The sequence below is a fragment of the Globicephala melas genome, chromosome 11, assembly GCF_963455315.2.
Source record: "Globicephala melas chromosome 11, mGloMel1.2, whole genome shotgun sequence".
NCBI lineage: Eukaryota > Metazoa > Chordata > Mammalia > Artiodactyla > Delphinidae > Globicephala > Globicephala melas.
In genome coordinates this window covers 52,132,050-52,158,662 of record NC_083324.2, presented here as the reverse complement: position 1 = coordinate 52,158,662, position 26,613 = coordinate 52,132,050, and the positions used below count along the sequence as shown (strand labels likewise).

Below are 26,613 nucleotides of genomic sequence, written 5' to 3'. Positions count from 1 at the left end.
TAGGATGATCTCTATTTAGTTATAAGGTATTCTTTTAATAAACTAGTGGATTTTAAGACTTTTTTTAACTCTTGGGTTTGATTTGTTAGTATCATATCTGAGGGTTTTGTGTCTATGTTCATATATAAGACCAGCCTTGTAGATCACTTTGCTGTGTTCTATTTTGTCTGATTTTAATACTGCCACTCACCCCAGCTTTTTTTGGCTAGTATTTATCTGATGTGTTCTTGTCCTTTTTTAATTGAAGTGAGATTCACATAACATACCTCAGAGATACTGTGGTTCCAGACCACCACAATAAAGCAAATATCAAAGCTACTCACATGAATTCTTGGGTTTCCAAGTGCATATAAAAGTTATGTTTACACTATACTGTATGCTATTATGTGTATAATAACATTACATCTCAAAAAACAAATGTACATACCTTAACTAAAAATACCTTGTTGCTAAAAAATGCTACCCATCACCTGAGCCTTCAGTGAGTCCTAATCTTTTCGCTGGTGGAGGGTCTTGCCTGGATGTTGATGCTGCTGACTGATCAGGGCGGTGGCTGCTGAAGGTTGGGGAGGCTACGGCAGTTTCTTAAAACAAGACAGCAGTGAAGTCTGCCACCTCAAATGACTCTTCCTTTCATGAAGGATTTCTCTACAGCATGCAGTGCTGTTTGATAGCATTTGACCCGCAGTAGAACTTCTTTCAAAACTGGAGTCAGTCCTCACAAACACCGCCACTGCTTTATCAACTAAGTTTATGTAATATTCTAAATCCTCGGTTGTCATTTCAGCAGTCGATTAAGTTCACCATCTTACATGGACCAGGTTCATGGCGCCCCAAAACAATTAAAATAGTATCATCAGAGATCACTGACCACAGATGACCATAACAAATGTAGTAATAATGAAAAAGATTGGGACTTCCCTGGTGGTGCAGTGGTTAAGAATATGCCTGCCAATGCAGGGGACACGGGTTCGAACCCTGGTCCGGGAAGATCCCACATGCCATGGAGCAACTAAGCCCGTGTGCCACAACTACTGAGCCTGCGCTCTAGAGCCCGTGAGCCACAACTACTGAGCCCACATGCTGCAACTACTGAAGCCTGCGTACCTACAGCCCATGCTCCACAACAAGAGAAGCCACCACAATGAGAAGTCCGCGCACTGCAATGAAGAGTATCCCCCGCTCGCCACAACTAGAAAAAAGTCCTCGCGCAGCAACAAAGATCCAATGCAGCCAAAAAAAATTAATTAATTAAATTTAAATTAATTTATTATTTTTATTATTTTATATTATTTATTATTTTATATTATTTATTTTTATTATTTTATATTATTATTATTTTATTATTAAATTAAAATAAATTAATTTAAAAAACCAGAAAATACCCTACTTAACATAATGAAAAAGTTTGAAACGTTGTGAGAATTAACAAATGTGACAGACACAAAGTGAGCAAATGCTATTAGAAAAATGGTGCCAATAAGACTTTTTTGATGCAGGGTTGCCCCAAGCCTTCAATTTGTAAAAAAAACAATATCTTTGAAGTGCATTAAATCAAAGTGCAATGAAATGAGGTATGTCTATAAAATTAACTATTTTAAAATGAACAATTGAATGGCATTTAGTACATTCACAATGTTGTGTGATCACTTCTTTCTAGTTCTGGAACATTTTTATCTCCTCAAAGGAAACCCTACCTTTAATTTTCTTCCTTTTTGTCATCTGGTTATATCTTCTGTATTGATCATATAACTAGATTTTAGTTCTATACTGAGTCTGAGAATTTGTCTTTCAATGTGGAAATTTTTAACACATATTTATTGTGATAACTTATTTAGAATTTTTGGTTTTCCTTATTTTTTCCTCTAGTGATTGAAAGTTATAAATTCCATTTCTATTTTGTTTGGAGTTACTTTTAAAAATCTACCCAAAATATTTATACATATTTTTCTAACTACCCAGAGAATTAAGATGTGTAACCACATTCCATTCAAGAGATAACACTTAACCTATTCCTCACCATGCACTTTGTGTTAGACAATTTTTTGTTTTTTAATAACCTTTATTGACATATAATTCGTATACCATACGGTTTACCCACTTAAAGTGTACAACTCAGTGGCTTTTGGAATATTCACAGAGTTGTGCAATCATCACCATAATCAATTTTAGAATATTTTCATTGTCCCAGAAAGAAACCCCATACCCATTAGCAGTCATTCTCCATTTCCCCACAACTCTCCCTATGCTATCACTAATTCTGCATTCTGTCTCTATAAAATTTGCCTATTTTGGACATGTCATATAAATGGAATCCCACAATATGTGATCTTTTGTGACTCTCTTCTTTCACTTAGCCTAATATTTTCAAGGTTCATCCATGTTGAAGCATGAATCAGTACTTCATTTCTTTTTATTGCCAAATATTATTTCATTGTATGGCTACATTTTATCTATCCATTCATGAGTTCATGGACATTTGGGTTGTTTTCACCTTTTAGCTATTGGTAATGCTGTTAAGAACATTTATGTACAAGTTTTTATGTAGACATATATTTTCGTTCCTCTTGGATGTATTCCTAGGAGTGGAATTGCTGGATTGTGTGATAACTTTATATTTAACTGTACGAGGAACTACCAGACTGGTTTCCAAAGTGAATGCACCATTTTACAATCCCTGGGCTACTTTTTTAAAAAATGATTTCTTAGGAATAATTACTTGCCAGTTGTCTGAAGCTTTCCACCCATATTACCAAACAACTATTTTGACGACTACAGGTTTAATTTTTTTCATGCCGTTTTTTGTGTTATTTGCTTTCTTGGTTTATTTTTCACTTTTGAAGTACCTCCTTGAGTAATTCTTTTAGCAAGGGTTTGAAGGTGTTGAATTTTTTGAATCCTTGCACATCTAATAACATCTTTCTTTTACCTTTATACTTGAATAATTTGGTTGGTATAAAATTGTCGGTCTTAAAATTTCTTTTCATTAATTCTTTGAAGATGTTGCTTCATTGTCTTCTAGCATCCGGTGGTGTTAATAAGAGACCTGATGGTCTGGTAGTCCCTGGACAGGCCTGTAAGGTTCAGTCCCCCCCACCCCCCTTGGTCTCATGATTGCCATTCCCACAGATTTAGTCGCAGTACAACCTTACATGAATGATGCCTTGCACATTAAATTACCTATGAGAATGTAGAAAGCTGGTGTTGATGGTGTAGCAAGAAATTGTAGGTGGAATGTTGTTACTGTATCAGGGTGAAATGGCTCATGAAAGGCAGTTTTGCAACCATATGAGGTAATTATACTGGAGCATCAGGTTGATGTGGTTGGGAGTAAAAGATTGTTAAGCTTCCACCTGGAGTTTCCTGAGTCCTGGTGGGATCTGTGCCTGGGCAGGCTGAACGCCCTCATTCCAGCCTGGGAGAAATCAGGAAGACCTTGAAACCCCTCTCTCAGGACAGCTCTAGCCAGATGTTCCCGGCTGAGAACATGTCCTTTGCATCAGTTGCAGTAAACTGTGAGCTTTATAGTATTTAAGTCAAAGGCTTGTTTTACTAGGCTTCAAACCCACTCTTCTGGGGAAATTAGGTTCTCACTTCCTTTTTTTTTTTTTTTAATTTCCTTTTAAGTAACCAAATTAAAAAAAAAATCTCCCTGAATGCTTTTGGAATTTTCTCCCCTTCCTTAGAAATCATATGCTTTACCACTATGAATCCAGAAGGGCGTTTTAAAATTCATCTTTCCCAGTACTCGTTGGGCCCTTTATAACTAATATTCAAATCTGTCTTCAGTGCAGGGAAATTCCTTGTATTTCCTGCATCTTTTTTTTTTTTCTGTTTTTTCTTTCAAAAAATAATCTTCATTCAAAAGAAGTTCCAGAAGAGATTAAACTGTCTTCAGTATCTCCTAACTTTTCTTTTATACTTTCCGTTTCTTTGTTCTTTTGCAGAGTTCCAGGACAATAACATTTCCAGCCCAAATTCAGGTGGTTTTCAGTTGAGTATGTTCTGCTCTTCAGCCCAACTGCTGAATTTTTATTTTGGCTTTGATAGTTGTTTTTTTTTTTTTTTTTCCGGTACGCGGGCTTCTTACTGTTGTGGCCTCCCCCGTTGCGGAGCACAGGCTCCGGACGCGCAGGCTCAGCGGCCATGGCTCACAGGCCTAACCGCTCCGCGGCATGTGGGATCTTCCCGGACCGGGGCACGAACCTGTGTCCCCTGTATCGGCAGGCAGACTCTCAACCACTGCGCCACCAGGGAAGCCCGGCTTTGATAGTTTTAATTCCCAACATTTTGTCATTCTTTTACTTTGTAGTCTGATTGCTTTTTTACTGAACCACTTTAAGACTCTTGGGTATACAGTTGACCCTTGAACAACACAGGTTTGAATTGTCTGGTTCCATTTACAGGTAGGTTATTTTCAGTAGCAAATACTGCAGTATCACATGATCCGAGGTTGGCTGACTATAAGTTATACTCGGATTTTCAACCGCAGAGGGTCAGAGGTGGTCCTAACCCCTGTGTTGTTCAGAGGTCAATCGTATTTAAGCTTCTCTTAGTTTACAGAGGGACCACTTCTGCTTGTTGAGTCTGTTGCTTCTGTACGGCTGTTTTCCTCAGTCATTTGGTGATTCATGATTGTCGATTTGTAATTGTAGATGAGATGGTTGGAGACTGTTTGCTCAGCTTAAGTGAGAATCCCTGTGCCCCCAGCAGCGAATGCAGGTTTTCACCACATGACCTGCATGTAGTGTCTTTTTCTCAGAGGAAAGGAATTATTAATGGGGTAGAAGGGGCACTGGGGGCAGTGTGGCTGCTCGGGCTTTGTTATGAGGTGTCCACATAGCTTGTTGAAGCACCTGGAAGTCTTGAAGCTTTATCTTGGAGACTGTTTCCAGAAGTAACTGCTAGAAGGGATGTGGAGAGAATGATTGACAGCTCTCTAAGTATTTAAATTTAGTCCTTATCAGATTACCCTTGGCTCATACCTTTTCCCACTTCTGCTGTTACCTTTAATCTTTGAATTTTTCTGAGCGTCTGCTTGGAAATTCCCCTTTTTGATGGTCCTCTGTTTTCCTCTCCAGGGCTGAAGACTGGAAACCCCATTGCTTACCCTTAGTTTGTTCCCACATGCCTCCCAGGAATCCCTCATGGCTATAGATTGTTGCTGTTGCTCTTTGCAGCTTCTCAGCACTACTGTGTATTTTAAAATTATTTGCATGTGTGTGGTGTTTTTTGTTTTTGGTCATTTCAGTGGAATTTGGGAAGGATGGAGAGATAAACATACAGGTCTAGTCAGCTGCCTTGAGAGAGAAGTTCTGCTATTTTGTTATTCATATAAAGGCATTTGTTATGTATATAGAGTATTGACCTCCTTTCTGTGTTGCAGACATTTTTTCTAGCTTTTCATGCCTTGACTTTATTTACACAATGTAAAGCTTATCTTTAAATTTATCAGTCATGTTTTTTCCTCATGTCTGGTTCATTAGAAAATTCTACTTCTCTAACAAAACTAAATATAATTAATTATACATTAATTTTTAACCTGTGTTTTTCTTATAGTACTTTTTAATGTTTAACCTTAATTATTTTAGCTGAAGGTAGAAAGTTGGGCTCTAACTTTGCTTTTAGGTATTTTCTCGGTTGTCCCAATATGATATAATGATAATCTATAAATCTATTTTTCATTCAGTCATCTGGGTTGCTCTCTTTTTTCATTTATTTGGTTCTTGTATCGACTTGGGCTCAATTCTGTACTTTCTAGTCTATTCCAGTCTTTGTTCCCAAGTTTTAAAATCTGTCATTCTAGGATACATTTTACCATCTGATAACGTAAACCACCCCAGCCATAAGTTTTAGAATTTTTTAAAGAGTCATTCACTGCTGTGTCCCCTCTCCTCTGTCAAATTATCTTGGCTTTTGATTGGGCTATTATGTAATACATAGATTAATTTTTGGAAAAGGGATTTATACTACTCTATAGTTCCTAAGAAGAAGACTCCTCAGCTGTTCCCTTGTCTTCTGTTACATCTTCTTATTGATTCTTAAGCTCTTCAAGGTCTTTTCCAGTCTATAATGCTGTGAGTTTTACAGTGTAAGTTAATAATGCTTATCTTATTTATTCAGTCATAAATATGTGTTGAATAGTTATTGTGTTCCAGAAGCTTTGTCTAGCATTTAAAATATAGTGGTATAGCACCTTTCTTTCTTTTTTTTTTTTTTTTGCGGTACGCGGGCCTCTCACTGCTGTGGCCTCTCCTGTTGTGGAGCACAGGCTCCGGATGCGCAGGCTCAGCGGCCATGGCTCACGGGCCCAGCCGCTCCGCGGCATGTGGGATCTTCCCGGACCGGGGCACGAACCCGTGTCCCCTGCATCGGCAGGCGGACTCTCAACCACTGCGCCACCAGGGAAGCCCGCACCTTTCTATTTTTATTTAAAGGAATGATCAATGATAGGATGTAAGACATGAAAAGAAAAATATGCTTAGGATGATATCGGAGGGTAGTTTTTTAAAAATCCTCAAATTTTCAAATTTGAGCAGAAACTCAAGAGGCATTTATTCCTTGCTGGCCTTTGGTCTTTTATTCATCTCAAGGACTTAAATCTGAAATTTAACACATGCAGAATACAATTTGTTTCCTTTTTTTGCTAAGATTTATGGCTAGAGTTATTCCCAGGAAGGTAGTAGTACTTTTCCTTAAATGAGCATTTTACCATTCATTTTCATTTAAAAGTAAATGAATTTCCGTGTTTATTATCTCACTTGATATGAAGCCAGCCCCAGGTTTTGGGGAATCCCTTCTTTCATTCCCATTTCTAGTTGAGCCATGATTTGAGGAAACAGTTCTCAAATTATATGTGAATGAGTCAACCACACCTTTGTGGGATGCAAGGTGAAACAGTTCCATTGGTTGCTTCTCCCTCTTCCATACCTCCCCATGAGATTCATGGTAACCAGCCCAGTGGAATCTCCCTTCTGCGGGAACGTACTATATGCACTGTCTCGGTCAAGGTTCAGTTGCAGACGACAGCATCCACTTTAGCTCGTGGGAGCATCAGGAGACTTATTATAAATCACTAGATGGCTTCCAAGGTTTTTGGTAGAGCTGGGGGAGCAGGCTCTAGGCTGAGCTTCCAGCAACACCTCCCAGTGTAACACCACAGAACTGGCCTATCCTAGGAAGGCAGGGAAGCAGGATCTCCTCATTGCTGCTGGATCTTGGACCTCCATTGTGACACACGGCCCCACGTGCCCCTTGACTTATGTGTCAACACTCTGAAGCTAGGGATGGGACACTGGGGTTTCAGTTATGGCTGCCACCAAAAAACGCTGCTTTGGCTGAGTCTGCCAGTGGGAATGCAGAAGCTGCCGAATCCTGTCTTCTGGCCCCACGATGTGGTCTTTGGCTTCTAAATCCTGCATGGGTGTGTCTGCCAGAGCTCCATCATGTGTGGGACCTGAGCTGCAGCGGTCTGGCTTTCCAGCATCTCGTGAGAGTAAGCAACGCTGCGAGGGAAGGGGAGGGGAGTGGAGCTGAGTGGCTCCCCGTGCAGTGCTTGCTACAGCCACCTTCACTGGATTCTACCAGGGTCACTGTGTTGGAGGTGGAAGACCTCCTGTGATTTATCACACTTCTAGAACATTCTAAGGACTTGCCCTTTTTCCATTTAGATGTGCATTTTCTTTTCTTTTCTTTTCTTTTTTTGGACATGCGGCTTGCGGGATCTTTGTTCCCCGACCAGGGATTGAACCTGTCAGTTCCGCCAGAGAATTCCCTCTAGATGTGAGTTTGATTTCTAGCTCTGTGACCTTGCATGACCAACCTAAGATTTCTTGAACTTCCATTTATAATAATGAGAAGGGTGATGATGACTTCACAGGTTAATAGATGAAGTGAGCTAAAATATACGTAAGCCCTGTCTCAGATGGAAATATTAGTTTATTTCTTGGGTAAATGTAGGTTCATTTCTTCCCTCAGTAGGTCCAGACTCTGTAGATTAATCCTCCTTGAACAGGGCTGCGTTTAGAATGAGTGGCCAAATCTTAGTTTCTTGTGAGTTCTCATGCACCCAGCAATGAGCATGAATATAGAATTTAGCCTCTGTGGTGTGTAGTGGGGTTAGGGTTAGGATTAGAATTTTAACTAAAGAAAGCTTAAAAGTTACATTGAGAACCACAAAGACCTGCTTATTTTAACTTTCAACACAATTAGTTCATTTAGACTGTGAAAGATTAGTAGAGTGATCTAGCCACAATTATGAGTGATGCCAGGTTTGTAGGTGCAGTGGAAAGATTTCATCTATTTGTGTTCCTGTGTAGACTTTACTCAGAGAAGGTCTAAAAAGCCACGGGGCGGGTCTGTTTTCCAAAAGTCTGAGTTTAATGCGGTGTTTTGGAAAACATGCAAGGCATTGACCTTGCTTCTTCTCTTGCCTCCCCCTTTTCCTTCATCTATCCCACATCTAATTATCAGAAGTGCCACTTTCTGGGGGAAAAATAATTCAGAGGAGAAAGACATGTTTATCGTTGATTTATAACCTGCCTTGTTTCCAGAAAGGACTTGAGGCAGGACAAAAATCTTTGAATTGAGGTTTTTAAAGGATGCAACAAGAAATCTATATCAGTCATGGATTGGTAGGCATCAAAGATCACTTTAGAAAAAGAAACACTTTATCTGAAGCACTAAACTTTGAACAGACTCTAAGGGACATTCTTGAATAAGACTTTTGGAGGCACAAAGCCACTGTGTTGCCCGACACCGTGTGCGGCCGTCGAGGGGAGAAAGTATGGAAGATTTGTCAGCCAATCTTCCTTCAGCTTTAGGTTTACTTTAGGGGGAACAAAGTCTGTGTGCTTTGAGGCCCTGCCTTTCTTCGGATTTCACAGGCCCAGAAGTTTCTTTAGAGATGGATGTTTGAGGAGATCTAAAGTAGCTGTATTTAATATTCTCCTAGCTTATAGTTTGGAAGTCATGGCTAAGGTTCCTTTAACTGTGACATGAATCTTGAGCGGTTTTCCTTTTCATTCACATTTCAAATCATGAGCTGATGTTCACACTGCCCTGGGAGGCAAATGTTGGATTTTTTAACTTCCCTTTATGTGATTAGGTTGATTTAGCGACAGGTGCAAGACCAGAGCTCAGGTTAACTAGGCCACTCGTTAAGATCAGGCTGGCTTAAATGCCAGCTGTGGAACGAAGCTCGGGTGGGAGTTGGCGCTCGCATTTCCCAGCTCCCGAGGCACTTAAAAAAGGTGGAGCCACAGTCTTTTCATGGCTGACATATAATTGAGAAGTGGGGAGGTGTGTCCTCTGCAGACTTTATCATGCCCCCAGAACTAAGATTCCTTCAAACTTTTTTGTGTGAAATAACATACATCACTAAACCCATATATAATTTAAAGAATAATAAAACAAGTAATCATATGCTATCCACTCAGTGTAAGAAATAGAACATGACCTTATCTTAGAGGCTCCTGGTGTGCCCTGCCCACTTCCCCAGAGGTAACCCACCGTCCTGGCTTTGTATTCTGTAAAGTTCATGGTCCGGCCATTCTTTAGCCTTGACTCATTTTGACCGTTAACAGAATATAGTATCACGTGATATTTTCTTCTACGACTTGCTAGTTTCATTCATCACTCAGCATCTTCCACGTTGCTACATGTGTATTCACTCGCTTTCCAAGTTGTAGTCCATTATATCAATGTACTGTCATCTGCCTCTTCTGTGTTGGTGGCCGCCTGGACTGCCATGTTTTAGACGGATTAAATTCTCTTTTTTGTGTTTCTCTTTTTTTTTTCCTTTCTCCTGTTTGTTTGGAAGTTATGCTGTGTCTGTTAGTTAGGTAGATTCTCTACCTATTGCAACAAGCAGGCTTAGTCTGTCATCCAGGTTAAAATGAATCCGTATTTTCCCCTTTTTCTTACACAGAAACAGAGACCTTGGAACTCTAACTCAGATGACGTCCCTCACAATTTAAAATATGGTTTAGCCATTTAGTTCTGTCCTCTTTTCTACCTACAAGATAGGCATGACACTTGTTGTATGTAATCAACAATTTAGTTTTATCCACAGCCCACGTGGTTGCCTGACATCTTTGCTCACTGTTCCTTCTTCCATCTCAGACCTCCCATCTGTTTTTGTTTTTCTGAAAATCTTTTTCTTCCTCATTCTTGAAAGATTATTAGGCCAAATTCCAAACTGACGGTCATTTTTGTCTCAGTCCATTGAAGGTATTGTTATTTTGTCTTACTGGTTTCCATGGTTGCTGTCAGAGTTGGCAGTCAAAGCGTAATTCATCATTCCTTTTTTTTTTTAAATGAATTTATTTATTTATTTATTTTTGGCTGCGTTGGGTCTTCGTTGCTGCATGTGGGCTTTTCTCTAGCTGCGGCGAGCAGGGGCTACTCTTTGTTGTGGTGCGCAAGCTTCTCATTGCGGTGGCTTCTTTTGTTGCGGAGCACGGGATCTAGGCATGCGGGCTTCAGTACTTGTGGCACGTGGCCTCAGTAGTTGTGGCTCGTGGGCTCTAGAGCATAGGCTCCGTAGCTGTGGCACACGCACTTAGTTGCTCCGTGGCATGTGGGATCTTCCCGGACCAGGGCTCAAACCCGTGTTCCCTGCATTGGCAGGCGGATTCTTAACCACTGCGCCACCAGGGAAGTCCCCATCATTCCTTTTTAACTGAACTGCTTTTGCTTTTAAACTTGTCTTTGTATGTACAGCAATCTCATTATAATAGGTCAAGCTGAGGATTTCTTTTTATATATCTTTGGGTTTAATTGGGATTCGTGAATCCAGTGATTGATCTTTCAACAATATTGGAAAACCCTCAGCCATTATCTCTTGAAATGTTGAAAGTATTACCTTTCTCATTTTATTTCATCTCCTTCTGAAACTCTAACTAAATATGTGTTAGATCCTCAGACTCTATCTGCCATGTCTTTTATTTATTTATTTATTTATTTTTTCTGGCCACACTGCGAGGCTTGTGGGATTTCAGTTCCCTGACCAGGGATTGAACTCAGGCCCTCGGCGGTGAGAGTGCCGAGTCCTAACCCAGAACCACCAGGGAATTCCTTGCCATGTCTTTTAAATTAATAATTTCCAACTCTGTGTTCTGATATACATATGTATCAATGTTATTGCTGTATCTTCCATTTTAATAATTCTTTCTTTAGTTTAATTCATATACTCAAATTTTAATTTCAATTCTCTTACGTTTCTAGAAATTCTTTACCTTTTTCCTATCTACTATGCCTATCACAGTCTTCACAGACTCGGACCCAACCCAAAGGAGAGACTGCATATGGCTCTAAATTGAAAGGCAGATTTTCCCCCTCTACCATTGCCAAGGGTATTGGTGAAATGGCTCAGAACCTCAGTATCCCTGTAGATGGAGCCTAAAGGCCCCCTGCCAGTGTTCTCTTGGTCTCCTGCCTCCTCCCCCATCTCCCCTGCCCTTCGTTGTTGCCCGTCTCCCGTGTCCATAAGAAGCCCACCCGCCCAAGTGCTGGGTTTTGGGCACTGACCAGTGATGGGGGCTGGAGCTTGGCCAGTGCAAACTGACCTCTGCCTCCATTCTAGTGTTCTTGTGTCACCCTTCCTTCCTGGCTCAGTCGCCCTCCTCGACTCCAAATCCGTCTGCCTCTGTTATGCATCTTAATCCGGTGAGGGCGCCACAGAACAAGGGTTCTGCAGCAAGCTAGGAACCAGCTCCCCAGAGGGCAGATGGCACTATAAATAGGAACTACTTCTTCTATAACGTGATTGGTTTTGTTTTGTTCGTTGTGCTCCTTGAGCAACAGTAATGCCCTGGTATTTCTCCTGTCGTTACATCGGCTCACGAGGATGTCACGTGGTCTGCACCTGTCTGAGCACCTTGATGGGCGTCATCGCCTCTGGGCAGTGAGAGGAGTTGCCTCTGGTTAACCGTGGACCTTTGCGTGGGTGATTCCCCTGCATTCCTGGGCAGAAGGAGGGCTCAACTGAAGTTGCGTCACCAGGAGATTACTTTTTAGAAGGATCACTTGGGGCCCTGCCCGGCGCCGATACCACTCAGTTGGTGGATGAGCAGTGGATGTCATACCTTCTAGGTCTTCTGCCACCTCCCGCTCCTTCTCCAGGGAGCTGTCTGTCTGGGTGAACCTGTTCGGTGAGGCTCCCAGCCCTTCCATAAGAAACTGAGGGATGCCTTTCTCACCACCTATTTTTTTTGCACAAATGGGTGACATCTCCAGACACTGCTGTCAATCCCTGTCTCATGAGAAATTGTTTAATCTTGAAAAGAAAGGGGAAGGGAGAGAAAGAAAGGGAAGCGTTCACCCTGGCAGAGGCCACTGGTATCCAGGGAGGCCCTGCATGGTGGGCTGCAGGCGGGTCAGACCCCATGGCTGCTGCTGCTGCTCTGGGGCTTGGACAGCTGGTGCTCTGGAGGCGGAGTTGCCCTGAGGCCTGTACTGAGTGATAAGAGCTTGTAGGAACTCTCTTGTGTGGCCCAAACATTCAGAACTCTGAATGTCTTGTCACTATTGTCACCCTAAATTGTTATTTATTCTAATGACAAGTCTTTGTTTCAGAGAAGCCCGTGGAACAGAAATGAGCCTGTATAGTGTTGAAAATCAGAATTCATTGCCAATATGTAAAAATCAGCTATTTTAAGAAAATTTAGATTTCCCAGGACTTCCCTGGTGATCCAGTGGTTAGGACTCTGCGCTTCCACTGCAGGGGGCACGGGTTTGATCCCTGGTCGGGGCACTAAGATCCCGCATGCCACACAGCAGCATGGCCAAAAAAAAAAGAAAGAAAAAAGGAAAAGAAAATCTAGATTTCCCTGTTCTCTTGGAAAATTGGATCAAGGCACAACCTGGGGCCTACAGTCCCTCATGGCAGTCATCCTCTGGAACCAAAAGGTGGCTGGCCTCTAAGAGTACTGGTTAAATGCATGTTTGACTGTTGTGACAAAGACCAAGATATGGAGCTTAAACCAGGCAGGAATGTGTTATTCTTGCATTCAGCAGCCAAAAGGCTAGTTTCCCAGAGCAGATAGGACGGCTCCAAGGTGCCAGGGATCCAGCTGCTTCTGTCTTGTTTTCTCTCTGCCCTGAACAGTGGGTTCATCTGTGGTCCCAGATCCTACTTTGTTTCCCACCGTCACGTCTGCACCAGGCTCCAGTAGGAGGGCAAAGTGGAGGCTGCACCCCTTCAAGACCCAACCTGGAAGGTGCATGTGTCATTTCTTCTCTGTTGGCATGTCCCGTTGGTTTAGCCACATCTGGCTGCAGCTAAGGCTGGGGAAATGTGGTTTCTGTCTCTATGGCCGTGTGAATAACTAAAACCCATTTCTTCATAAAGAGAGAAGATGAGAGTGGGTCCTGTTTTATGCCACTGCAGGCCCTGTGTTCACCTCGATGCAGCCCTCCACCCCATCCAGATTGCTCACAGCTGAGCCCAAGAGTCATAGCTGTTCATTGCCTTATACGTCATGGGTTTCACTCATTTTGTTACCTGCTTGGTCCCAGTAGACATTTGAGGTTGCTTGCTCAGCTGTACCCTGATCATATCTTTCAACACACCTTCAGGCTTTTATACTTCCGTTACCTCTGTTTAGAGTTCCCTTCCCTCCCTTTCAGGCCTGGCAAACTCCTTCTCAGGATAACTCAGCCCCTTCTTCCTTTCCCAAGTTGAGTTCTCTCTGCTTTGTCCCATCCTAATACACAAACTGCTAATTCTACACGATACCTGTTACTTAGCTTTATATCCTCGATGCCTGGCAAAGCACCTAGTGCATAACAGGGTAATGATCAGTACCATTTATTGAGTGTTTACTCAGAGAAAGACACTTCGTAGAACTTGTATAAACATTTTTAATGTACCACAATGAAATAGCATGTTAATCGTGGCCTTTCTAGTTGGAGATGATGGAAACTTGACCCAAACTGACTTGAACAACAGCAGAAAGGAGAAGCGCTTATTGGTTCATGTATCTGAGAAATGGAGGTATGGGTTTAGCTTCAGGTATGGCTGGACCTAGGAGCACAAATGATAGCAGAACTCAGTCTTTCTCCATCTCTTGGCCATGCTTTTCTCTGTGTAGAATTTGTTCTCAGGAAGGCTTTCTCAACATGATGACAAAGATGCCACCCACAGTTCAGTATTATTTTTATAGTTACGGATTCCAGGGAAAAAAAAAGAACATGAATCTTTTTCTTCATAGTGGTAACCAAGTGCTGGAGGAGGTCTCGCATTGGCCTACCTTAAGTCGTATGGCCATTCCTGGTCCAGTCAGTATGGACAAGGAGATAGAACACACTGGCCACACCTGGGTCATCTGTCTACTTCTGGTACCAGGAGATGGAGTCATCCCCTCTCAAATTACATTGCAGAAAAGGTAGCTCTCCAAGGAGAGAGAAAACAGGCAAAAGCATGAGCCCACTATATCTGGAACTACCCTTATCCCATTTCACAGTTGAGGCTAAAAGAAGTTATGGGGATCTGAGATCACAACCAGGAAGTGGCAGAAGTGGGATTCACACCAGGTCTTTCTGACTCCAAATGGTGGGTGCTTAGTTCACTGCACCCAACTGTTTGGAGAGTGAATGACCCTGGAACTCCTGTCTTTGTTTGGGGAAAACTGAGGTTTGATGCCTTTATGTATGACTGTCAGAATATGGAATTATCTAGTATCCCCACCACGGGAGGATTTTGTGTAGAAGTACACATGTAGCTATAAGCTCTGCTTTCCCTGGAATACATCTGGTGGCTATACCTGAAAACACTTTCCTTGGCTAGCAAAGAACTCATTTTACATTAATGGAAGTAGGAGGAGTCAGGTAGCTGGATTCTTCTCTTGGAACATTTTGGTTACTTTAGCACATGCATTCCCAACGGAGGCAATATTATCTGCAAGGGAGCGAAAACTGGTTCCCAGTGGGGGGGAACAAAAAAAAATCTTACTCTTTTCATGTATAAGTGCATATACACGTATAGTACACAAATAGATATATGGTTTATCTGTGGTATTTTAAAAAATAGTTTTATTTAGGTATAATTTACATACCATAAAATTCACCTGTTTTGGGCTTCCCTGGTGGCACAATGGTTGAGAGTCCGCCTGCCGATGCAGGGGACATGGGTTTGTGCCCCGGTCTGGGAAGATCCCACATGCCGCAGAGCGGCTGGGCCCGTGAGCCATGGCTGCTGAGCCTGCACATCTGGAGCCTGTGCTCCGCAACGGGAGAGGCCACAACAGTGAGAGGCCCGCGTACCGCCAAAAAAAAAAAAAAAAAAAAAATTCACCTGTTTTTAAGTGTACAGTTCATTGTTTTTTAGTAAATTTACAGTTTTTTAAAAATTAAATATAGTTAATTTGCAGTATTGTGTTAGTTTCAGGTATACAGTAATGTGATTCGTATATGTGTGTATATATATACACATACATATATATTAGATTCCGTTCCATTATAGATTATTATAAGTTATTAAATATGGCCCCCTATGCTGTACAGTAGGTCCTTGTTGGTTATCTGTTTTGTGTACAGTATATATATATGTGTATATGTTAGTCCCAAACTCCTAATTTCTCCCTGCCCCCCATTTCCCCTTTGCTTACCGTAAGTTTGTTTTCTATGTCTGGGAGTGATTTGTCTGTGCTATTAAAATTGCATGAGGAGACTGTGCTCTCATGGGACCCCTCTCGAAAACAACAGCAAATTTCTTCAAGATCATATGCACCTCGCGTTATCACTCTTTTCTCTGTTCCTCTTAGCAGTAAAACTTTCTTGCGGATCTCAGTTCCCCGACCAGGGATCAAACCCAGGCCACGGCAGTGACAGCGCTGAATACTAACCACTAGACCACCAGGGAACTCTGCAGCAAAACTTCTTGAAAGACGTGTCTTTATTTCCTAATTCCTCTCATCCCATTTGCTCTTTTTAAAAACTGAATTATAATTGATACGCAGTATTATATTAGCTTCAGGTGTACCATAGTGATCACCACCGTAAGTCTAGTAACCATCTGTCACCATACAAAGTTATTACATTATTATTGACTGTATTCCCTGTGCTGTACATTACATCCCTGTGACTTATTTATTTTATAACTGGAAGTTTATACTTCTTAATCCCCTTTGCCTATTTTGCCCGTCGCCTCTGGCAACCACCAGTTTGTTCTCTGTATCTGTGAGTCTTTTTCTGTTTTGTTTTGTACGTTCATTTGTTTTGTTTGTTATTCCACATATGAGTGAAGTCATATGGCATTTGTATTTCTCTGTCTGACTTATTTCACTTAGCATAACGCTATCTAGATCCATCCATATTGTCACAAAGGGCAAGATTTCATTATTTTATTTTATTTTTTATAAATTTATTTATTTTTATTATTTATTTTTGGCCGCATTGGGTCTTCGTTGCTGCGCATGGGCTTTCTTTACTTGCGGCGAGTAGGGGCTACTCTTCGTTGCAGTGCACGGGCTTCTCATTGCGGTGGCTTCTGTTGTTGTGGATCCCGGGCTCTAGGTGCGCAGGCTTCAGTAGTTGTGGCATGCGGGCTCAGTAGTTGTGGCTCGCAGGCTCTAGAGCACAGGCTCAGTAGTTGTGGCTCACGGGCTTAGTTGCTACACGGCATGTGAGATCTTCCTGGACCAGGGCTCAAACCCGTGTCCCCTGCATTGGCAGGCAGATTCTTAACCACTGTGTCACCAGGGAAGCCCTATTTTATTTTATTTTAAATTCAATTTAATTTATCGCCATGCTGCGCGGCTTGTGGGATCTCAGTTCCCAGACGAGAGGTTGAACCTGGGCCATGGCAGTGAAAGCGCCGAATCCTAACCACTAAGCCACTAGGGAACTCCCAAGATTTCATTCTTTGTATGGCTAATACTCCACTGTATATGTGTGTATATATGTATATAGACACCACATTTTCTTTATCCATTCATCTGTTGATGGACACTTAGGTTGCTTCCATATGTTGGCTATTTTTTTTAAAATCTATCTATTTATTTATGGCTGTATTGGGTCTTTGTTGCTGCTCACGGACTTTCTCTAGTTGCAGAAAGTGGGGGATACTCTTCATTGCAGTGCACGGGCTTCTTATTGCAGTGGCTTCTCTTGTTGCAGAGCACGGGCTCTAGGCGCGCAGGCTTCAGTAGTTGTGGCGTGCAGGCTCAGTAGTTGTGGTGTGCAGGCTCTAGAGTGCAGGCTCAGTAGTTGTGGCGCATGGGCTTAGTTGCTCCGCGGCATGTGAGATCTTCCTGGGCCAGGGATCGAACCCATGTCCTCTGCATTGGCAGGCAGATTCTTAACCACTGCACCAGTGAAGTCCCTATATGTTGGCTATTGCAATGAACGTAGGGGTACATATATCTTTTCTAATTAGTGTTTTTATTTTTCTTTGCTTAAATACCCATAATTTGAATGCTGGACCATGTGGTAACTCTATTTTTAATTTTTTGGGAAACCTCCATACTGTTTTCCACAGTAGCTGCACCAATTTACATTCCCACCAACAGTGCACAGGGGTTCCTTTTTCTCCATATCCTGGCCAACACTTGTTATTGCTTGTCCTTTTGATGATGGCCATTCTGACAGGTGTGAGGTGATATCTCATTGTGGTTTTGATTTGCATTTCCCTGATGGTTAGTGATGTTGAGCATCTTTTCATGTGCCTATTGGTATTCCATATGTCCTCTTTGCAAAAATGTCTATTCAGGTCTTAGCTCATTTTTAAAATTGTTTGTTTGTTTTTTTGATGTTCAGTTGTATGAGTTCTTTGTATATTTTGGGTATCAACCCCTTACTGGATACATCATTTGTAAATACCTTCTCCCATTCAGTAGATTGCCTTTCCATTTTGTTGGTGGTTTCCTTTGCTGTGCAAAAGCTTTTTAGTTCAGTTTAGACCCCCCCCCCCTTTTTTTTTTGTATTTTTGCTTTTGTTGTCCTTGCCTGAGGAGACATATCCAAAAAGATATTGCTAAGACTGATGTCAAAGAGCTTTATTGAGAGTTATCATAAATGGATGTTGAATTTTGTCAAATGCTTCTTCTGCATCTACTGACATGATTTTTATCCTTCATTATAATGTGGTATATCATGTTGATTGATTTGCAGATGTTAAACCATCCTTGCATCCCTGAAATGAATCCTACTAGATCATGGTGTATGATCCCTTTTGTGTATTCTTGAATTTGGTTTGCTAATATTTTATTGAGGATTTTTTGCATCTGTGTTCATCAGGGATCTTGGCCTGTACTTTTCTCATCCCATTCACTCTTGAACCCACTCCAGTCAGCCTGTCACTACCCCACCCAGCCAGCTGTGGTCACCACTGGCATCCACTTTGCCAAACCCAACAGTAAACTTTCAGTCCTCATCTTACTGAAGCTGTGTAATACATTGACACAGTTGACTACTCCTTTTTTCTTTAAATACCTTCTTTTCTTGGATTTGGGGTCATTGTCCTAAATTCATTCTCTTTTATCTCCTTGGATGTGCTCCTCATCTCCCCAACTCTAAACATGGGAGTGCGGGGATTCAGGCCTTACAACATTTTTCTTGTCTGTCTGCGCTTATTGATCTCCAGAATCATGCTTTAAACGCTCTCTCTCAATGTCTGTGACTCCCACTTCCTTTTTTTCTTTTTTGGCCGCACCACGCGGCATGCAGGATCTTAGTTCCCTGACCAGGGATCAAACCCCGTGCCCCTGCAGTGAAGCGCAGATTCTTAACCACTGTACCGCCAGGGAAGTCCCTATGATTCCCAATTTCTGTCTCCAGCTTGGACCTCTCCCCTGAATCTTCCCAGATTTGTATAGGTCTCTTCTTGTATGTTTCATTGGCAACTCAGTGCTAAGTACCAATTGTCGGGAAATATGGGGGTCAGAGAAACATGTTAAAAGAACTCACAAGAATGCAGTTAGTGGGGGCTTCCCTGGTGGCGCAGTGGTTAAGAATCTGCCTGCCAGTGCAGGGGACACGGGTTCAATCCTTGGTCTGGGAAGATCCCACGTGCCGTGGAGCAACTAAGCCCGTCCGCTACAACTACTGAGCCTGTGCTCTAGAGCCCGCGAGCCACAACTACTGAAGCCCGCGTGCCTAGAGTCCGTGCTCCGCAACAAGAGAAGCCACCACAATGAGAAGCTTGCGCACTGCAACGAAGAGTAGCCCCCGCTCGCCACAACTAGAGAAAGCTCGTGCGCAGCAATGAAGACCCAACGCAGCCAAAAATATACAAATAAATTAATTAATTTAAAAAAAAAAAGGGGGCTTCCCTAGTGGCACAGTGGTTGAGAATCTGCCTGCTAATGCAGGAGACATGAGTTCGAGCCCTGGTCTGGGAGGATCCCACATGCCGTGGAGCAACTAGGCCCGTGAGCCACAACTACTGAGCCTGCGTGTCTGGATCCTATGCTCCGCAACAAGAGAGCCCACGATAGTGAGAGGCCCGCGCACCGCGATGAAGAGTGGCCCCCGTTTGCCACAACTAGAGAAAGCCCTCGCACAGAAACGAAGACGCAACACGGCAAAAATAAAAATTAATTAATTAATAAACTCCTACCCCCAACATCTGAAAAAAAAAAGAATGCAGTTAGCAAAATCCAGACTGTGTTTATAGGACAAATTACCCAATTTCTTCAAAATACAAATTTTAAAGAAAAAATAAAGTGAGTAATGGGAGAGAAACCTTATAGATTAAGAAAGACTTAAGAGGTAAATGTTCGTGAGTTACATTATAGGGACCTTATTTGGATATTGATTAAACAAGCCAATGGTAAAAACAATTATGAGATAATCAGGGATATTTGAATATTGACTGAGTATTGGTATTAAATAATCACTGTTAATTTTTTTAGCTGTGATGATGGTGATTTGGTTATACTAGAAAAGAAAGTTAAAATCTACCCAGAATGTTACCAGTTCTCCCCACCTCCAGTATTACCACCCTCAGCCAAACCAGCATCCTTTCTTGTCTTATTTTTACAGTTGCCTCTTAACTGATCCCCTTGCTTCTGCCACCCCAGCCCCAGTCTGTTTTCAGCAAAGCAGCCACGGAGATCCTGCTAAGATGTGTCATGTTATGCCCCGTCCATTTCATTTGGAGTAAGAGCCAAAATCTGTTCAGTCTACAAGACCCCACGTCCCACTCCGCTCCCGGGTCAGCCTCTCCAGCTACTCGGCTTCCTTGTACCTGCCTTATTTTTCTCCATAACATGTATCACCATCTGACGATCTGACGTACGTACTTTTGTGGGGCTGATACTCCCACTAGAATGAGCGCGATGTGAGAGTAGGGACTGTTTATATTGCTCACTGCTATACCCCCAGGGCTTGAAATATCTCGTTACACATCATAGGCACTAAATAAATATTTGTTAAAAGAAAAACATGTTTCATGGAGGGGAGAAGCGGAGGACATTAGGGAAAAAACGTTTACAAAGGTTCCTTGGGAATGAGGGACAATCATGAAAAAAGGTTGAGAAATGGGCCTTAGCCCAGGTCGTGGGAAAGCTCGTGATGACCTAGGAGCTGCCATTACCCTCCTTACTGGATTGTTCTTTGCTCTTTTCCCATGTGGGACAATCTGTGTCATTTTATCCGTGACCGCTACATGTCATGGAGCAGAACTTGGCTCTAATTGACTCTAACAGGGGAAAGCCCGCTTGAATTTCTTCTTTCTGGACTGAACCACAATCTCTTGAGCTCATCCTATGTGGCTAATGTTGACCATTGCTTGGGACTCTTCCCCCGTGATAAGATGTTTACTGCCTCTGGCTCCCAGGATTGATCTTGACACCAAAACCATCTTCAGTACATTTCACACACGTGCACATACCCCCATTTGAGAACTGAGGCACAGAGAGCCTTTGAGGAGGAATAACAAAGGAATGAGGCAATCCATGCAGAGACTCCAGTGCACTGTTAGTTTCTGGCCAGAAAATGATGCTCTGGATATTCAGAATGCCTTTGGTGTCTTCTCTGAAACTCCGTTTATAATTATCCACTGGGTATTTTATTTGTAGCCCACTTGTTTCTAAAAAGGATTTGAAGTAGCTTTAGGAGTATATATAAACCCCCACGCAAATATACACTTAAATTTAACAAAAGAAAATGGGAAAAACTCTAGCCCGGGAGAGCAGGAGGAAGCAGGTGAGTGAGCACTGTGGTGGTGGCGGGTAGGAGGGACCCACTATAGGTGGGGGTGTCACCTGCACCCCGTGCTCTCTGCTGCCCACCCACCAGGAGCTGGGGAGATGCGCTGCCCCCCACGACTGCCGCACTCTGCTTTGTCACTCATAATTTTTTATTCCTTTTAGTCATCATGTTGTGTTTTTTATTGAAAAATCTAAGTAACTGATTCTATAGCATCATCGAAAAAAGTGTATTTAGGACTTAGAGTAGACATTCTAGATGATTCGTGTGTGCCTCCACCTCTGGCCAAGATCACAGCTCAGAGAGGTCGTGAACTGTGCCTGTTCATCTTGGAACTCTGGTACCTGGAAAGCAGGAGGAACTCGATAAATATTTTATTGAGTAAATGAATGGTACTACAGTTCTCCTTACTGGAACAGAAGCAGCCAGTCAATTGTTTGAGGGATAGTTTGTTTGGTTGCTTGGTTTTCTTCCTGGCTCATTTTGTTTTGTTTCTCTCTTTTTATAAAATTAATTAATTAATTAATTAATTAATTTTTGGCTGCATTGGGTCTTTGTTGCTATATTTTGTCCTCTCCCGTTGCGGAGCACAGACTCCGGACGCGCAGGCTCAGCGGCCGTGGCTCACGGGCCCAGCCACTCCGCGGCATGTAGGATCTTCCCGAACCGGGGCACGAACCCGTGTCCCCTGCATCAGCAGGCGGACTCTCAACCACTGTGCCACCAGGGAAGCCCTTCTTTTCTTTTTTTAATTGAAGTATACTTGATTTACAGTGTCGTGTTAGTTTCAGGTATACAGCACAGTGATTCAGTTATACATATATATATTCTTTTTTTCAGATTCTTTCCCCTTATGAATTATTACAAAGCATTGAATATAGCTCCCTGTGCTGTACAATAAGTTCTTGTTGGTTATCTACTTTATATATACTAGTGTGTATATGTTAATCCCAAACTCCTAATTTATCCCTGCCCCCCTTCCTGGCTCTTTTTGAGAGTTCTCTCATGTGGGCAGTTATATCAGGAATGTTGAGTGGTGTCCTGGATCTTGTCCTCAGAGAAGCTTGGGAGAAACTTCTGACGCAGGGTCCATGCGGCCTTTCCTCGTAGAGGGAAGTTGCAGGTCTGGCATCACAGGGCATTTGAATGAGGGAGCGTTTCAGAGTCTCCAGCGATGCAGTCTAGGCACATCTGACCTGACCCAAGAAGGAAGCTTAGGACCCTCAGGGCACATGGAGAGCAGCCCCTAAATGTTACTGCTTCCGGGGCAGCAGCGGGTACATGCTGGAGGCGGTTCGGTTGGAAGTTAGGTAATATAGTAGTAAAAAGCAGGGACTTTGCACAGAATTATACATAAGCGTATACCCCCAAAAAGTATTTGCAGAAATGGATGAAATCCACATAATTTCTGTAGACTAGTTAAGTGTATTGTGCCTGTCTCAATGTATCAGTGTCCTGGTTTTAATAAAGTACTACAGTTAATGTAAGATGCCACTATTGGGAGAAGCTGGGTGATGGGTACCCAAGACCTTTCTGTACTGTTTATGAGTCTATAATTTAAAATAAAAGGTTTGTGTTTTGGGGGTTTTTTTTTTTGGTTTTTATAGCAGGGACTGGCAACAGAACTGGCTTCCGCCTCACACTACCCTGTGCTGATCGGTGACTTTTCCGTATCCCTTATCCTGACTGATAACTACATACTGCTCCTTGCCTTTCTCCCCTTGCGAATATAAAGTCCTTGAAAGCAGAAGCTGTATCCGTTTTGTTCACTGCTAAGTTCCCCCCTACTTAGCACAGTGCCTGGCACCTGTTTTTTGTACTCAAATGTTTGAATGAAGGTAGCACAGGTGACTTTGAAGTTGAGGCTGTTCTGGTTTTCTGACAAGGAGAACAATGCCACCTCCTTCGGGCATTGGGAGAATTAAATGTCTGTAATGTGGGTGGAACTCAGGGCCTGCCTGAGAGCAAACACTCAACTCAGGGCTTGGCACACTTTCCATAAAGAGCCAGAGAAAATGTTTGGGGCTTTGCAGGCCATGCAGCTCTGCACTGCAGTGAGGCAGCCATGGGCAGCCTGTAGCTGAGTGAGCCTGCGTGTGCTCCAGTGCAATTTTATTTGCAGACATTGAAACTTGAATTTCTTTTTTTTTTTTTTAATTTTATTTATTTTTATTTTTTGGCTGTGTTAGTCTTTGTTACTGTGCACAGGCTTTCTCTAGTTTTGGCGAGCAGGGGCTACTCTTCATCGTGGTGCGTGGGCTTCTCATTGCGGTGGCTTCTCTTGCTGTGGAGCACAGGCTCTAGGCGCACGGGCTTCAGTAGTTGTGGCACGTGGACTCAGTAGTTGTGGCTCGTGGGCTCTAGAGCTCAGGCTCAGTAGTTGTAGTGCATGGGCTTAGTTACTCCGCGGCATGTGGGATCTTCCCGGACCAGGGCTCGAACCTATATCCCCTGCATTGGCAGGCGGATTCTTAACCAGTGTGCCACCAGGGAAGCCCTGAAACTTGAATTTCATGTAGTTTTCACTTTATGAACTATTTGTCTTCTTATTTTCCCCCAACCATTTAAAAATATAGAAATCATCCTTAGCTCATGGGCCTGTGGGCCCTGCCTTTTTCCCAAGCTCATTCTCCATGTCACTGGCCACAGGCACACACAGAAACTCTGGAAACTCGAGCCTTTGGGGCAGAGTCAGTGTTCCCCCACACAAGGGGTTAAGTGTAACCGTCCCTCTCTGGGATGGGAGGAAGGCCGCTCCTGGGGCCTCAGCCTGCATTGTCCAGGAAGTTCCATTTCCCATGTGCAGATTTCACAGAAATCCCGTCAGCTCCAGGCACCTCGCTGTGGACTGTTCTCCAGGTGAACTTGTCTCCTGGAAGGTCAGATTTGAGCTCAGCCTGCCTGAAGAGCCTCTCAGCTCCGGGAGGGCGGCACGTCCCTCAGTCCCTCTGAAACCCAGTTGCCTCCACGTTAGAATTGGAGTTGTGATGTGCAGTGGAGTCAGACTTGTGGTGCTTCCCATCTTTTATTTTGAGCTGGCTAATATCCACTGAATCCCCTTTTCTGCTTAAGTAGTTACACTCACCCAACAAATAACGTCAACATGTTGCTTTGAGAACTGACACACAACAATATGTAAGGTCCCTAGCACGTAACCACTGTATTTTTTTTCAGTTTTAATATTTTTTTATTGAAGTAGAATTGATTTACAATGCTGTGTTAATTTCTATTGTCCAGCAAAGTGATTTCAGTTATACATATATACCTACATTCTTTTTTTTTTCAAACAAATTCGAGTTGGGTTTTTTTTTCTATTAGTTCATTTTTAAAATATTTATCTTTGCCTGTTATTTGATTTTATTATTTATTTATTTATTTTTGGCTGCATTGGGTCTTTTTTGCTGTGCACGGGCTTTCTTTAGTTGCGGCAAGCAGGGGCTACTCTTCGATGCGGTGTGCGGGCTTCTCATTGCGGTGACTTCTCTTGTTGTAGAGCATGGGCTCTAGGCATGCGGGCTTCAGTAGTTGTGGCATGTGGGCTCAGTAGTTGTGGCTTGCGGGCTCTAGAGCGCAGGCTCAGTAGTTGTGGCACATGGGCTTAGTTGCTCCACGCCATGTGGGGCCTTCCCGGACCAGGGCTCGAACCCGTGTCTCCCGCATTTGCAGGCGGGTTCTTAACCACTGTACCACCAGGGAAGTCCCAACCTTCTTGTTTACTATTTTGTATATATTAGTGTGTATGTGTTAATCTCAACCTCCTAATTTATCCTTCTCCCCCCACCTTTCCCCTTTAGTAACCATGAGTTTTCTAAGTCTGTTTCTGTTTTGTAAATTAGTTCATTTGAATAGATTTTTAGAAAGTGATATCATGATATTTGTCTTTGCCTGACTTTCTTCATTTAGTGTCATAATCTCTAGTTCTATCTGCGTTGCTACAAATGGCATTATTTCATTATTTTTTATGGCTGAGTACTATTCCATTGTATATATGTACCACATCTTCTTTATCCAGTCCTCTGTTGATGGACATTTGGGTTGCTTCCATGACCTGGCTATTGCAAATAGTGCTGCAGTGAACATTGGGGTGCACGTGTCCTTTTGAGTTATGTTTTTCTCAGGGTATATGCCCAAGAGTGGGATTGCTGGATCATATGGTAATCCTATTTTTAGTTTTCTGAGGAACCTTCATACTGTTTTCCATAGTGGCTCCACCAATTTACATTCCCACCAACAACATAAGAGGGTTCCCTTTTCTCCATACCCTCTCCAGCACTTGTTATTTGTAGACTTTTTAATGATGGCCATTCTGACCAGTGTGAGGTGGTACCTCATTGTAGTTTTGATTTGCATTTCTCCAGTAATTAGCAATGTTGAGCATCTTTTCCTGTGCCTATTGGCCATCTGTTTTTCTTCTTTGAGGAAATGTCTGTTTAGGTCTTCTGCCCATTTTTTGATTGGGTTGTTTGTTTTTTTGGTCCTTGAGTTGTATGAGCTGTTTGCATATTTTAGAAATTAATCCCTTGTGCATAACTACCATTTTTATTGGGTACCTTCTGTGATAGTTGAACCCAGATGAGATAAGGAAGTTCCCAGATAGAAAGGAATACAGTAAGATTGCCACGATTTTCTTAGACACATACACACACACACACACACCCCTGCTCAGTTCTCTCAATTTGAAGTTTTTCTTCAATATTTTATCTTTATCAGAATTAGCATGACACATAGTCATGAATTTTTTTTTTCAAAGTTTTACTTAAACTTCCCAGATATTTTGTTCCTAACCAGGTTGAGGGCCAATGTGATCATTACTTTTACTCTTAAAATCACGAAATACTTCAGCTGCTAATACTATTAAACTATTACTAGGTGAATTATTTTCTTAGTGTTCAAATAAATTTTAGTGTTAGATTTATTGGGTGCTAGTAAAGTTTTATATTTTGTCATTGTGTATGATAGGAACTACAGTTATTCTACCAAATCAGAATACACTTAAATTAGAACATTGGATTTAGTGTGATATAAGTTTAGTAGAATATATAATGCATCTTGGGAGGCTTTTAAAGGTTGATTAGATTGATAGAATCTGAATAAATACTTTAGAAAATTAGTCTTTGTATAGAAATCCTCATTGGGCTTCCCTGGTGGTGCAGTGGTTGGGAGTCCGCCTGCCGATGCGGGGGACACGGGTTCGTGCCCTGGTCCGGGAGGATCCCACATGCCGTGGAGCGGCTGGGCCCGTGAGCCATGGCCACTGAGCCTGCACGTCCGGAGCCTGTGCTCCGCAACGGGAGAGGCCACAACAGTGAGAGGCCACAACAGTGAGAGGCCCCTGTACCGCAAAAAAAAAAAAAAAAATCCTCATTATTTCATGTATCCTCCAACTGTATAGAGATGGCCAAGTCAATTCCATTTCTGTACACAAGCAATAAACAGTTTGCAAATATAATTTTTAAAACTTAC

The 26,613-nt window shown here is 42.4% G+C and overlaps 1 protein-coding gene across 2 annotated transcripts in view; it reads left to right on the top strand.

Annotated features, from left to right (window-relative positions):
* Positions 1-26,613, top strand: part of CMTM8 (CKLF like MARVEL transmembrane domain containing 8) — a 92,749-nt gene that overhangs the window by 12,004 nt on the left and 54,132 nt on the right. The window lies entirely within an intron of this gene.